The 15,884-nt window shown below is 48.9% G+C and overlaps 1 long non-coding RNA gene across 1 annotated transcript in view; it reads left to right on the top strand.

Moving 5' to 3' along the window:
• Positions 1-1,189: 1,189 nt before the first annotated feature.
• LOC138521888 (uncharacterized) overlaps positions 1,190-15,884 on the top strand; it is a 502,654-nt gene continuing 487,959 nt past the window's right edge. The window contains exon 1 of the long non-coding RNA XR_011283158.1: positions 1,190-1,986. This is a non-coding gene — a long non-coding RNA (uncharacterized lncRNA). The remainder of the gene's footprint in view (positions 1,987-15,884) is intronic.

Here is a 15,884-nt window from a genome sequence, read left to right as displayed (position 1 = left end):
AGTCTGTCTCTCTTTCCTGTTGTTATTCTGGGTTAGTCTGTACCCATCTGCCCTGTTTGTCTGTCTTAGTCCGTCTCTCTGCTGTTGTTTCTCTCTTTTAGTTTGTCTCTCTCTTTCCTGTTGTTTCTCTGTGTTAGTCTGTTTCTCTTTCCTGTTGTTGTTCTGGGTAAGCCTGTCTCCATCTTTCCTGTTGTTTGTCTGTCTCTCTCATGTTGTTTCTCTCTTAGTCTCTCTCTTTCCTGTTTCTCTCTTTTAGTTTGTCACTCTTTCCTGTTATTTGTCTCTGTTAGTCTGTCTATCTTTCCTATTGTTTCTCTCGCGCGCATCTCTAATCAGTCTCTCCCCTCCCATCTGATCTGTTGCTTTCTTTCATCTTTGCCTGTCCCACTCTGTCTTTTTCTCCCGGTCTCTACCTCTCGCTGTCTCTGATCTCTCGTCACTACGTGTCTTTCTTCGCTGTCTATGTGCTCTCTCTTCACCCCTTCACTTTCTTTGCTCGGCAGAGCTGCAGGTCACTCTCTGGCCGGGAGTGAGGTGTGTAAAGATGTCAGAGGAGAAGGGGGGGATGGGTGATTTTGGGGGATTTTCCAGGAGTTCACTCTGTTGTATTACGAGGCTGCTTCTGAGGTTGGGGGACTCTCTCCGAATAATATGAGAGGGATTATAAGTGTCTCTCTGTGTTCCGCCTCTGACTGTTTCTGTTCACTGTCTCTCCTCTCTTTATCTCTTGGCTCCTCTTCATGTCCATGTTGCTCTCTCCCTCTCACGTGTCTCTTCCACTCATCCTTTCCTCCATGTTCCCCGCTCTCTGCATCTTCGGCGGTTCCCCTCTCGTGTCTCTTACTCTGTCGTTATTGCTCTCTCTTTTCTGTCTTTAATCTGCAATATTTATTTATTTATATCCGACATTGTCAGTCTCCTCTATGCTTGTTTTTCAGTCTACCTTTCTGAGTCTCTCCACTGTCTGTCTCTCTGTTCTGTCAGTGCCTCTTCTCTGCTGTCTCTCCCTCTTTCCCTGCAGATCTCTTGTACCCGTCTCCCTGTCTCCTCCCTGCCTGTCTCTTCTGTGTCGCTCTCCCTCCCACTCTCCTCTCTGCTTCTCTGCTGTCTTCTCTCTCCGCCTTTTCCCTGCAGATCTCTTGCACCCGCCTGTCTCCTCCCTGCCTGCCTCTCTTCTGTGTCCCTCTCCCTCCCACTCTCTTCTCTGCTGTCTCGTCTCTGGGGAGGTGGAGAGCTCTCCCCGTTATCTGTTGAACTTGGGGGTCACTTCGGGTTTCATTTAAGAATCGAGGAACAGCCCCATTCCCCCTGGGCTGTGGGCAGAGTCTGCAGGTGTCTGGGGACCGGAGGCTGTGATTGGCTGAGCTCTCGCTGTGGGTGTGATTGACAGGCTGTTGGCGCCCTGTGATTGGCTGGTTTCTGAGCCGGGCTTCTCTCTTGCAGGTGAGGTGACTCTGGATCCTCCTGGCCCCGCTCATCCCGGGCTCATTGTGTCCGCGGACGGGAGAAGCGTGAGACGCGGAGCCCGAGCCCAGGACCTGCCCGACACCCCCCAGAGATTCATCACCCTTGTGTCCTGGGGAGGGAGGGGCTGAGCTCCGGGAGGCATTACTTGGAGGTGGGGGGCAGCACGGGCTGGGAGCTGGGGGTTTGTGATGAGTCTGTGCCCAGGAAGGTGGGGATCACAGCATCACCTGAGGGGGGACTCTGGACAGTGGGGCTCTGTGATGGTGAATACGAGGCTCTCACCTCCCCTTCCACCCCCGTGACCCCTTGCGTTCCCCCGGGGTCCTGGGCCTCTTCCTGGACTATGAGGCGGGCAGGCTCTCGGTCTACGATGCTCAGGACCGGGCTCTGCTCTTCACTTTCCGGGGGCCTCCTTTCCCCGCACCCTGCGGCCCTTCTTCAGTACATGGAGGACCGAGGAGGAGCTGCGGATCCCCCCGGGGGCAGGAGGGGACTGAGAGCAGCGGAGCCCGGCAGCAGGTAAGGGGGGGCTGTGTCTGGGGGACATGTGGGGGTGGGGAGGGAAGGGATTGGGGTAGCTGTGGGGGTAGGGCTCGTCTTTATTGGGGGGGCACTGCTCGTCCTTGCAGTGCAGGTTGTAGGGGGCTCTACTTCTGGGGGTGACTGATGTTCTTGTAAAGGGGGGGCAATTGCTTCTTTCAGGTGCTGTCCTGGGATGTTTGAGAAGTGCGGGTACTGTTGCCTCTTTTTAGTGGGAGTGGGGATGACGGAGGGGGTGGGCACTATCCTGTTAAGGGGGGGGGGGGGCTGGGGTTACTGTCCTGTATCTGTAAGGGAGGGGCACTGTTATTTTGATGGAGGTCATATATATATATTTAGCGGGGGTTAAGCGTTTTGGCGGGTGCCTCGTTCGAGCTGCTCCTGTGGTTTTGCAGATTTCATTTGGGGTCTACATGGGAGGAGAGGGGGCGGGGAGGCACAGTGGGGTCTTTTGTTAATTAAGTGTTTTATTATTCTATTGTGCCTCCCCCCTCATCCCCCCCAGGTTTTTCCTCCTTTTTTAATGTGCATGATCTGGGATTTCCATGCTTTACTCGTGACCCTGTCACAGGCTCTCACATTTCCATTGCAAAACTTTGCTCTTACATCACCCGCTTCTGCACAAATAGGGCTTTTCAATATTAGTTTTATTTGCAATATTTATTATATAACATCCTGCTATAGGCTCTTGTATGGCGTCATTTCTTCAGTGAAATTTCCTTTCCTTTGGAGTTTCACTTATATTTTACGGCTAATCTATATGGCACGATGGCCACTTTACTTGGTTATGAATCACTATCTTTCTTGCTACTATTGCTTTCTGGGTAACTGCTAGTCTTCCATTCCCTAGCCAACACTGGCCCCTAGTGGCACATTTAGGAAGGGTTTATTTACATCCCTTGGTAGGTCTTAATTTTTTTTAGGGGGTAATTCATGGAATTAATGTGGGCGCAAGCGTGAAAATCGCAGCACACGCGTGCGAAAGCCGCGCAAGTGCCCGTTTGGCGATTCATGGAAGGCGATGCGCGTGGCTTACCTGTGACCTGCGCCGAATACGCATGTGGCACACGTCATTGCGACATCCCGAAGGCCGTGCGCGAGACGCCCAGTGAAGGCGCACACTGCCCACTGTGCACATACCTAAAAAGGGGGCAGATCACGCAGAATGGGGAACAACACGTGAAAATGTGGGCGTTACGGGGAAAGTACCACAGCGAAATCCTCGCAACACCCACACGCACGCTAACAACACGTATTCATGGAATCGAACAGGCGAAACCTGTGCGCCACAAAAGACGAGCTAAGCCGGAAACACATGCGCCAGGCGAAAGCTGGAGTAAGCGCCCCCGTGCAGCATAAAAGAGCGTGCAAACAACAAACAAGCTTATACTGCTACATTGAATGTACCGCTCCTCGCAGCAGTGGTCGTGACACACCGCAGGAGGAGGAGGATAGCCAGGCCCTGCATTTTTTTACCCAGGAACAGCCTTTTTGGGATGCCCGATGACCAGGTCTATGGCAGGTACAGGTTACCACCCCATATCATCCTAGACCTGATCACTGAGTGGGAGGATTACCTCAAATCACCCACCCTGTGCTCCCAAGCACTGAGCCCCTTGGAAAAGGTGCTAAATGTACTGCATTTCTTGGCCACTGTTTCATTTCAGCAGACAACTGCCATAGTTGGGGGCGTCTCCCAGCCCACGCAGTCATGCTGCCTACACCGGCAATCATGACTGCATGCCCCTCAGTCCGCAGGCACATATACATGCCCAGAACACCCGCAGAAAGGCAGGCCGTGGTACAGGACTTTTACGGGATGGCACACTTCCCCAAAGTGCATGGTGCCATTTTTTGCACCCATGTGGCTCTACGTCCACCTAGGGCCACTGAGCACATTTATGGCAACCGCAAGTGCTGGCATTCCATCAATGTGCCGGTGGTATGTGATGCCAAGGGAATAATCACCTCTGTCTACGCAAACTATCCAGGGTCCACCCATGATACATTCATATTCAGACTGTCACCCCTAAACCGGGAACTGGAAGCTGGGAGGCATGGCGAAACATGGCTCATTGGTGAGACAAATGCCTGTGCACATGCATGCATGTCACTACCCACAGAAATGGAGAAACCCAACTAATCCCAACCATTATTACCTCCCCAGGGGACAGTGCCTACCCTCTGAGCACCAACATGATGACGCCAATACGGAACCCCACCACACCACCCGAGGTAAGACACAACGTAGCCCATATTGCAACCCGGGGCATAGTGGAGCGCACATTTGAAGTGCTGAAGTCACGTTTCCGCTCCCTTGGCGGCTCTAGTGGGCAGCTACTATATGCGCCCCCAGTAGTGTGCAGGATCATTGTGGCAGCATGTGTCCTGCACAACGTTGCAACCCGACGGGGTATACCGGTGGACATGTTGGTGCCCCCACAGCCCCTGTGCATGGGGAGGGAAAGGGCACATGGCGAGGCAGCCCGTACCCAGCATGTGGCTACATTTTTCACCTAAAATACCACCCCTGCTGAGTGCACACAGGGCTGGCACATACCAGGTGACAATCGATGATGAAAAAGGGACAGTGAACTGTCGCAACCTTACCAACCTGAGAATGTGTCCCTGGAAGTGCTACAATGTGCGCATCCCTAGCTACTTAAAGAAACCCAATGCAGTGTGACCAAAAGGCACACATTCATGCTGCATAATCCACTACCCCCTTGCAAATCGGCACAGCCAAATACTGGTATGTCACCTAACCCCTCCCAAAGCCCATGTCACCCGCCCGACACACCATGCCATGGCATGCAATGTGAAGGCAACCAAATAAATGCACAACACATGAGACAACTGTCACAAAGTGCACCGTCAGAAATCCCCTCTTACATATCAAAATGAAACTGTACCCATGACCATATATTTACCTGCATGACAAATCACAAATACAGGACCCAACAGTGGCAACGTCAGACAGTGACCAAACCCAATAGCCCAAGTGTCACAATCCGAGAAAGCCACCACATGGACCCCTCCCATCTTCAGTGTGTTGCTGGTAGGTAAATGTGGCAGGGTACTGCATACAGCATGAACTGCATCTGCAATGGAGACAGGCAAGGTAACACATGAAGAAGCAACATGTAAATATGCACAATGAGTAATATACTTATCAACCATGCATTGGAGAAACCACCATGAATCCCCACTAGGGGTGTATACACAGTTTGGACTACAGACTGGCCACACAACTGATGGAAGCCCAATGCCTCTGTGTAAGTTACTGTCACACAGTGCCATCCTTGCAAGCCCATGGAAAGGGGAAGCAGGAGTGGCATATGTGCCTGGACCCCAAGCCTCAGACACAAACACAAGACAAGCCTGTATGGGCCCAGCTGGAACACACAGTGGATGCCTTTGGATGCCACACAAAGCAACACACTGTTACATAAATGCACAATAGACAGAAAAAGTGAAAAAAGCAAGAGAAAATAAAATTTAAAAAATGGCCATGGTTGACCGGGGGGGGGGGAGCACCCAGGAGGGAGGAGGTGCAGGGTGCACCTCAACACCCACATGCGTGGATGTTGAGAAAAAAAAAACCTCCATGGGCTCATGGCCTGCCCGGCTAGCCGATCGTGGGAGAACTGCTGTCGCTGTTGTCACACTCTGGTGGAATATGAGAAGGTGTGCATGGTATGGGAGGCAGACCACGAAAAGCCCTGGCATGCTCCTTCATGCCAACAAACATGCGGGTATGAAAGGTTTGGTTCTGCAGGATGATGGTCCGGAGTTCCCCATGCAGCACCTCACGTGATGCAAGGACATCCTCACGGGTTGGCTGCAGCTGAGCTGTTGCGTGTTAGCTGCTCCAGCTGCTGTTCTGACCGTGTACTCCGGGCCTTCTCAAGTGCACCCAGAGTAGCTCTGAGGGAGGTGTTATCTTCCCTCCGGGCATCCCTGTGGGCCTGTGTCTCTGCATATATGGCTGTGCGCAGAGCACCCAGTTCGGCCCGTCGGTCCCTGTTGGTGGCCAACATGTCCTGCCTGTGTGAGCGGCACGTGAACTGCGTTGCCTGCTGCTGGAGCTCCATCTGCCTTTCGGGGGGAGAATGCAAATGCCCACCCTTTCCACGGCCTGAGCCATCATCTCACATGATGCCCACTGTTGTTGTGCAATTGCAAAAATGGAGTTCTCCCACACAGTATTGTCCGGTGGCGCACGGCTGTGTTCAGGCAGCCCACACCACAGGGGATACCCCTACACTTGTGACCATGCCCCGCAGGCAGCTCGCACCACAGGGGACTACCCAACACCCGTGATCATGCCCCGCAGGCAGCCCACACCACAGGGGACACCCCATCACCCTTGACCATGCCCCGCAGGCAGCCCAACACCAGTGACCATGCCCCACAGGCAGCCCACACCACGGGGGGACTTTTTCCATGCGATTTGTCTGGCACAGACAGAGTACGCATATTGCAGGGGGAGGCGCATGGAGATTTTCACGCGATTTGGCTGCCCGTGCACGGTACGCATATTCGCGGGGTTACGGCAGGCCTTTTTCACATGATTTATGAAGGCACGAGCGGGGTACGCGTATTCAAGGGGGTGGTGCACAAGTAGATTATCACGCGTTTTTTGGCTGCCGCAAGCGGGGTACGCGTATTGAAGGGGGTACGCGGGGGTATTTTCACATGGTTTGGCAGCCGTGAGCGGGGTACACATAGTTTATCACGCGATTACAGCATAGGGGGCCTGTAAACTGGTCCAGGGTTAGCGCAGCCCTTTGCGCCGTATTGGGGATTTCTATGGCTTTTCCTGGTGCAAGGGGCGTTCTTGGGGCCGTAACTGGTGCTGCTGGATGTTCGCTGCGCCACGGCTGCATATGGCTTGGGAAATCCATGAATACAATGTGCGCCTCAATGCTGTTTGGTGCATGTGGCTGGTGCATGCTGGCGCACGCTCCCTCTCTGCGCTGGCCGCGTGCGCTACTTCGGCGCTGAATTCTATGAATTACCCCCTTAGTATTTATTAAAAACTCTTTTATGGTTTTCTTTTGCTGTTCTCTCTCTTGGTGACATCTTTTCAAACCACATGGACTTCAGCTCTATATTTGTTTTATTTTATCCCGTTACACAGCTGCACTAACTACTTACACATCCATGTTTGCAATGATATGTTCCTTTCTATGTTTGGATTGTACTTCTGTCTCACTATTGACTCTTGGCAACTATCAAATCATTATTTTATTTTCTGAGAGAGTTTTACTAACTACTTGCACTTACCTCTGACCATCTCCCCTTCTGTAAACATTTGCACAAAACGTGGATAATTTTTCTCTGCTCCTTTTACCGCCTTATTTTACTTTCTTCACTTACTCCTTATATCTTCTCCAATTTATCAATTAACAGTGTGCGTGATATATTCAGTGAAGAAAACGTTAAAGGGGCGTTATGGTTTAGTTGCTCCAATAAAAACCTTTTGAAATTAAGAAAAACAACATTAAAGGGACTTTATGGTCGCAGAGCAAAATCAAAAAACCAAAGACATTCACCAGTTATCGTAAGCTATGCAACCATAACTCACAAATGGCATCACATTTTCTGGAAAGTTCTTTTCGTGTAGCGACAGTAAGTTTAAGCATTACCTGGCGGTACTGCTTTGAGAACATGACAATCGTACTTTGAAGGGGCTATATATGTAAGCCTTCACCTTGCAGCATGTTCCTAAGTTAATTTCCTTGGGGTTTGGCGTGAGCACATGGTGCACATACATGGAACAATACGCCAGACCCAGACAGATCATACAGTTTATATCCTTTATATGTCTGATGACTGACTCTAATCTTAGATTCATTCGGTGGCTGTACTATTAGTTTCCCACTTGCTAGATGTTACCTCTCTATGTGCATCCACCCACGTGTCTAGTAATTCCTGTATACTCAGCCCTTGGCTCCAAGTGTAACGTCACTCAAGGTTCTGATAGGCTTGGACTTCTAATCCACTAGATCTAGATCTACTCTACTCTACTCGTCTAGTGCATGCTGGAGCCATTGCCTGTATTCGTGGATTGTTAGATTGCCATATTATTCACAGACAGTGGGCCTGATTACGAATGTGGCAGTAAGGCAACAACAGCGCTGGTAGTGCTACTGACACCGTGGTCAGACCAGGCATGCAGAGCGGCACCCGCAAGCAGAACTTGTGATGGCACCGTTCTAAGTGGTGCCGGTGCAACCATGCTCCCCACCCCCATTCTGCCTTATTGGGCAGAATGGGGATCGGGAGCCCGGCCATACTGGCACCCGCGAATGGGCAATTACCGGCCCATTCAACTCGTAATGGGCCGGTAATGGCCCATTCGCGGGTGCCGGTGTCTGTAGCGATTTTGGTGGTATTAATGAGGCCCAGTGTCTGTTTGAATAAGTACATTTTGTGATACATGGACTATTCATGTGAGATCGAGATCGGCCTATCACCTTTGATATATTGGTGGCAATACCCTAAACACAACCCTCTGTAAGAACTTTGTCAAGATTGTTACAAATGAGTTATGTCATCAGTGATGTCATTGATGATGCCATGTGTGATGTCATCTTTGGCCTGGGTGTTTGTGTGAGCAGTGCATGTGGGGGATCGTGCCAAGCCAGACACAGCGTCTCAGCTGCAGGTATGTCTGGCAGCCATTAGTGGTAGGATGGGGAGAAAATGGCTGAAGTTTAATGGAGACAAAACAGAGGTATTGGTGGTGGGTTCTTCTGCTTCTTCACAGGGCCCCTCTTCTTCCCCTGCCTCTTCATGACGTTGGTCTTCTGCTTTTTGGCCTTCTGAGCTTGGCCCCTGTCCTCTACCTGTTCCGGTAGTCAGGAATCTGGGGTTTTTGTTTTCAGAGTCTCTGTCTGCCACATCGCAAGTTAATTCGATATGCAAGTCTGGTTACTTCCATCTTAAAGTATTAAAGAAAGTTCTGCCCTTTCTTCTGGCGATTCTTCGCCCATTGGTGGTGTCCGCGTTGATACTGAGCAGGCTGGATTACTGCAACTCGTTGTTTTTAGCCCAGCCGGCCTATATCATCCACCAGCATTTTATAGCTGCACCTGTGGGAGAGAGCTGGCCAAAACATTTTCAGAGCCATTATATCATATCTATTTGTGTCCATTCATGCAGCTAACCTTTTACATTTTACAGACACTCATCCAGGGCTCGCAAAGTCTGCTTGTCCACTCGCATAGTCGAGTAGATTTTATGCAGGATGAGTACCTTTTACAGGGGATGCTTGAAACTTGTATTTAACATTTGCTTTGTTTGCAATAAATGTCAAACAAAAGTTTTGCTGGGCATTGCTGGCCTCTGGGTAGCAGCAGTGCGCCAAACAAAGTGGGTTTGTGATGGCATGCACCATTTTACAGAAAGTGCATTTACATTTTTTCTAATCTGTTGCCATGGGTAGAGTGCATTCTCTTAGGTCGAGTAGGTAAACTAGGTTACTACACCTGCAGGTCTAGCAGAATTTTAAAGAATTTGCAAGGCTTGACTCCTTGCACTAATGTCTTTCTTCAGCGTTAAACAAAAATGCAATTTTTTTGCTCATGTTCCATCTTGGGTACAAATAACGTCTGGTGGCATTATAAATATTAGTACAACATTGCTAATCAAATGGGTTTGTTTGCTAATCAAGAACGTTTTAATTAGCAAACTCTGCTAATCCATTTACATTTTTGAAAACTACTTTATGCCTTGTTCTAACGTATATCTACTTGTGGCATCGACAGAAGTAAAATCACAGAAATGAAAAGGACACGTAGCTTCTCCAAGGATAGTTATTACTTCCTTGGTTCCACTACTTACATCTTTTGTTGTAAGTCAATAGCTCATTAGTGTTAATATTAATCTGTCACTTAATGATACCACATATTAATGTCCATCTACACGTACTTCACCCCATGGGACATGTGTCAGCTGTCCTACGGTGAGCTTCTTCAGGGCGATTTCCTTATTTACAGGATCAGTTTAATCATTTAAACAAATATTGATACATTTTTTGTATAGAAATACAATTGCATAAACCTGTATCGGGGTGGGGGGAGAATACAGGAAGATATTAGTATAATTATGTATTTTGAGTATGTAAAAACTCTTAATAGTTCTCCAAATAATATACAATATATTTACTTTTGCTAAATCTTGTAATCCAAAAATAATGTTGAAGTAAAGGTACTACCTGTACTGCATGATGCATCTAATGTTTGTCTACAGTCTCGACATATCTCTTGTGACCTGTAATTCATGAATTTCATAAGAATATGTTCATAATTGGTCTGAACCCGTTCTATTCGTCCTGGTGGATATTTACTTACTGGAGTCTATAGTTGCTCTTCTCTGGCTTCCTGATCAATTTCTTGCGCTCTGAGTCATTTGTAAGTTCTTGGCTTGCTCAGGTTCTTTCCCTGTATACATATCTGTAAATGCATAATGATCTGTGCTGTCTATTGTATGCGGCATATCTGTGTATACAAACTCTTGATCGGTTTACTAGTTGCCTACTGCTTAACTAGTTAGATGCTTGGGGTCTCATCTCTCCTGCAGCATGGTAACCGTGGTTACGATACCCTAAACACAAGCTTTGGTACAGCAGTGTCTCTCCTGGACAATGCCCACTGTTTCTTTATGCTTGAGACAGCAGCGTCTCCAGCACTGCTCAGTGTCTGGGCTTGATACAGCAGTGTTTCATGCACTGCTAAGTGCATCTCAAGGTGTGGTACAGCAGTGTCTCTCCTGGACATTACCCACTGTTTCTTTATGCTTTTATGCTTGAGACCGCAGCGTCTCCAGCACTGCTCAGCACCTGTCTGGACTTGACACAGCAATGTTTTATGCACTGCTAAGTGCATCTCATGGTGTGGTACAGCAGTGTCTTCCCTGGACAATGCCCAGTGTCTCTCTGCTATGGGCTTGGGACACCAGTGCCCAGTCTCTCGCTCGCTCTGTGCTTACCACAGCTGCCTTTCCTGCAATGCTCATGGTCTCTGCTCTGAGCTTGAGACAGCAGTGCCCAGTCTATCTCTGTGCCTTGGACAGCAGTGTTTCCTTCACACTGTTCAGTGTCTTGGACTTCCAATGGCACAGGGGTCAAATGCATTGTTTCTCTCACTACAGAATGGTGATAAGGCGGGGCATGCTTGCTGAGTCACTGTTCAGTGTCTTGGTCTTGCAGCGGCACAGGCGTCACATGCATTGTTTCTCGCACTACAGAATGGTGATCCAGCGGAGCATGTTTGCTTAGTCACTGTTCAGTGTCTGGGTCTTGCAGCGGCACAGGGGTCACATGCATTGTTTCTCGCACTACAGAATGGTGATCCAGAGGAGCATGTTTGCTTAGTCACTGTTCAGTGTCTGGGTCTTGCAGCGGCACAGGGGTCACATGCATTGTTTCTCGCACTACAGAATGGGGATCCAGAGGAGCATGTTTGCTTAGTCACTGTTCAGTGTCTGGGCCTTGCAGCAGCACAGGGGACATATGCATTGTTCCTCTCACTTCAGAATGGTGATCCAGCGAAGCTTGTTTGCCGAGTCACTGTTCAGTGTCTGGGTCTTGCAGTGGCACAGGAGTCAAATGCATTGTTTCTTTCTCTACAGAATGGGGATCCAGCAGAGCATGTTTGCTGGGTCACTGTACCAAACAGTTCCTGCCCTGTTCCTGTGTTCAGCAATATATGAGGAATGTATTGGAAAGATAGTGGAAATTAATACACCCAGCCATTGAGTACACCATCATACAGTCTCTGCGATCATGTTATGGTGCAAGGTCCAGCATCATATAGTCTCCGTGATCATGTTATGGTGCAAGGTCCAGCATCTTCCAGTCTCCGTGATCATGTTATGGTGAATGGTCTAGCATCATACAGTCTCCGTGATCATGTTATGGTGCAAGGTTCAGCATCATACAGTCTCAGTGATCATGTTATGGTGTGAGGTCCAGCATCATACAGTCTGCGTGATCATGTTATGGTGCAAGGTCCAGCATCATACAGTCTCTGTGATCATGTTATGGTGCAAGGTCCAGCATCATACAGTCTGCGTGATCATGTTATGGTGCAAGGTCCAGCATCATACAGTCTCTGTGATCATGTTATGGTGCAAGGTCCAGCATCATATAGTCTCCGGGATCATGTTATGGTGCAAGGTCCAGCATCTTCCAGTCTCCGTGATCATGTTATGGTGCAAGGTCCAGCATCTTACAGTCTCCGTGATCATGTTATGGTGAATGGTCTAGCATCATACAGTCTCTGTGATCATGTTATGGTGCAAGGTTCAGCATCATACAGTCTCTGTGATCATGTTATGGTGCAAGGTCCAGCATCACAAGTCTCTGTGATCATGTTATGGTGCAAGGTCCAGCATCACAAGTCTCTGTGATCATGTTATAGTGCAAGGTCAATCTAGTGTGCCATACGTTGATCTGGCTTCATTACAATGCTAAGAGCATGCACCTGAGCCGATGCAGACATAGCCTGGGCAGCTTAACCCAATAAATGCTCTCCACCACCACGGGCAAGACCCCAGGAGCCAGTGATTGAACCCCATCAAGCAAGAGAAATGGCACTATTAGAGCAGAGCTACTCGCAGCAGGGTTGAGCCAGAAAGAGCAGGCTCCAGACATTGCGCTAAGCTCCTCTGAACACCCCTAAGCCCTTTAAATCAGGATTTAAAATAAATATCTTGACAACAGTGGAGTCCAAAGTGCAGTGTTTTGGGTGGAAGAACGAGCAACGACACACTTGCGACTGACCTCTTATTAGTGGGCCTTTGATGGTTAGTTGTGATAGTTAAACACTGACTGGTATAGGGGATGAACTACAAATAATAAGGATTGTCCTAAAGCAAACAGCGCACAGGGTGTAACTACACAAAGTGGGGGTTTTCGTCCAGGTGTCCAACACTTTAGTTGATTCAGGTTCAAATCATAAAGTTCTTAACTTGTTCTTGCAAGTTCTTGTCTCTACTTGAGCGCCCTCACCTACAATGTAAAGTCTCAAAATAGTCATGCAACGAAATGTTCCAGCACCTAATCTTAACAAGTCTTTTAACCCCCTGGCTCCCCTAAACTAGCAGCACAAATGTTCCAAGGTTTTGGCCCAGTGTAAAGGCTTCACAAACCTAGCCTCCAAAGTCCAACTCTGTTGTCTAGAAGTTTTCCTCTGGGAATGTTCTTGTAGTAGTTACTCACTCTGGTCACTCCTTTAGGCCTCTCTGTTTTCACCTTTGGTCTCAACAACTCTTCCAGGTTTGAAGCTTAATGGTTCTCTCTCCTTCAGGCGGTTCCTCTGCCTTGCAACAGCCACTTGTAGACTTCTCCCAGCCCTTGCAGTACTCAGGGTTTACAGTACACCCCTCACAGTCTTTGGGTTTGTCAGGATTCACAACAGGTCTCTCCCAGACCTTGAGGTTTCTTTCTGCATTCATAACAGCAGTAATGGGTGCAACCCCCGTCCCTCAAAGTAGGGACCTTGTCAGGCATCCAATGTAGTCGCACTCCTGCCATGGCTCAGGTCTTTCTCCCTTGTACCCGAGGATCGCTGGTGGACAGCCTCAGCCTGTCAATTCCCTGGAGGTTTGAAAGATGGTTTATTCCCGCATCCAGGCAAGTCTCTCTGCCCAGGCTCCATGGGCAGCTTCCAGCCTGGCTTCTCTTGAGTTTCTTCCAGATTATCACAGCCTTCCTTTAGGCAGTACTCTTTGGTTCCTTGCTCCAGGGGGTCTCCTTTCTCCAGAGGGGGCTCTTTTCCTGGCTTCTTGCTCCAGGATTTGGAGGGAGACAAGGGGTCTTCGGGCGGCTTCTGTTCTTCAGTGACAGCCTCCCCTTCAGATCATTCCATTCTGTGCTGTTGGTGGGATTTCCATCATAATTCATTGTTCACCCCTGGGCTATTTAGGAGAGTCTGAGTTAGGGGAAATAGTTCCCTGTTTCCAGGACTCTGCTGTGAGTACAGGGTGTTGGTCCCTTGCCTTCCTGGCTCATTTCTGGCATCATCATTTGCTTCGACTTGTTAAAACCTTTCAGTTCTACCCACCCCCTCCTCACTCTCCAGGGGTACCAATACAAAAAAGCTTTGCTTGGCTGTCTCAGTTGGATGCAGTGATGTTAGGTGGTGGGCACAGGACTTACCACACCCTTATTGGGACTTATTTATCTACATATGTGTGTGTGTATTGTAAGAGATCTGAAGATGGAGACTGACCAGAATGTGACATATTTTGGGCTATACACTTTTATTGAGCTTTGCAAAAACCTATCTATCGCTATCTCTGAGGGGTTTCCCTGCCCCAACCTAAAACTAAAGGAAAGTCTGAATGTCCGTCACCTGAAAGTTCACTGTCCCGTGTCAAGAATCTGTCTCTATCCCTTACACTACATCCAAAGAGTTCTAATAAATGTAAAGTTCTCACACCAGGAGAATGACTTCCTTCCCCTGTTGAATGTTGGAGGTTCTTGTGAAGAAAAGAGGATATCATTGTTTCTTTGAAAATATGGTACCAAAACTTCCTTGGAAGGAAAGTCTATTAAACCAAAGGCCTAGGCCAGGGGGAAATACTCCCTTCCCCGGAGGGAAAGACTCCCTTACCCGGGCTGTTTGGTTTTTCCACAGGCAAAGTGTCACTCTCTTGTGGACCAGGAGAATGTCTCCCTTCTCCTGACTGGCTTGAATTTTTAATATTCTGTCCTTGAGCCCAGAGGAATGACTCCCTTCCCCTGCCGTCCTTTTTGGCATGCCCTCGGTAATTCAACTACCAGGAGAATGACTCCCTTGACCTGGCCGGTATGTACTGTTAAGAATGTTCGTCAATTCTAAACCAGGGGGAATGACTCTGTTCCCCTGGTTTCTGATACAATTGTATGGCTCTTAACTCTTGCCAATTTTGTACTTTATTTTGTACAGAGTTCCAGACCCTCCTCTGGTAACTTCTAGACCAGGGGGAAGGGCTCGTTCCCCTGGTTCTACTTCCATGTTTGTTTCACACTGCACAGGGTCCAGACCGTTCTTTGTGTCTCAATGGTCCCCTAGACAGCACTGGGATGAGGATGCACACGTCTGATGTACTCGTAGAGCCCCAGACCCTTTTCTGTATGATAATGGTCTTGGGTATGCCACTCGGATGAGGAAGTCCTGCTCTGATGCATTCTTCATATGCTCTAGGGTCCCGACCCTTCTTGGCCCCTCACTAGGCCTCACTGTGTTTTGGGTGCTTCTCAGAGACCCCCTTAACCTCCCCATGTCCCTGCTGGCCAGCCCATATCGCCTGTTACCTTCTAGGGCTTTGTCGTATGGCTGTGGCTCTTCCCAGGACTGGAGCTGGTCTTTGTTTTGCCTTCCGTAACAGTCTATTTCTTCTCTCTGCGTCTTGTGGCTCATTACAGTGTGGGTACAGTTAGCGGACTGCATGTTCCACCGCCTCCTGGAGGTTGTACCACTGCCTCGCTGGTTTCTGTCTGGATCAGTCGACGTCGGGTTTCAGAGAGGTACGGTCTGCATTCTGCCGGCGTCCGCAGCTTCCTGGTCTTTGTCGCTTCTCTGCTTCCGCACTCCACAGCTTTCTCCCCTGCTGCTGCTCCGGGGCTCTGTTGACCACCATATAAGTCCCTTCTCAGTTTTTATACCCGTTGGTATCTTTTAGGTCCTATTAAAGACCTTTGTTATTTTCTATGACTCGCTGTCAATGCTTCCGCGCATCTTCTTCATGCCAGTACTTGGGTCAGCCATTATCTTTTTGTTGCTACAAATCCTCTTTGTTTCAGTAGGTGTAATGGTTATAGTATTACAATAACACATGGAGGTACTAGTCAGAGGGGGTGTGAAAGAAGGTGCTAGAGGTCT

The sequence above is a fragment of the Ambystoma mexicanum genome, chromosome 13 (genome assembly GCF_040938575.1).
Source record: "Ambystoma mexicanum isolate Mex_15411 chromosome 13, UKY_AmexF1_1, whole genome shotgun sequence".
NCBI lineage: Eukaryota > Metazoa > Chordata > Amphibia > Caudata > Ambystomatidae > Ambystoma > Ambystoma mexicanum.
Note: the sequence above shows the minus strand (reverse complement) of the source record. Positions and strands in the feature narration are given on the sequence as shown.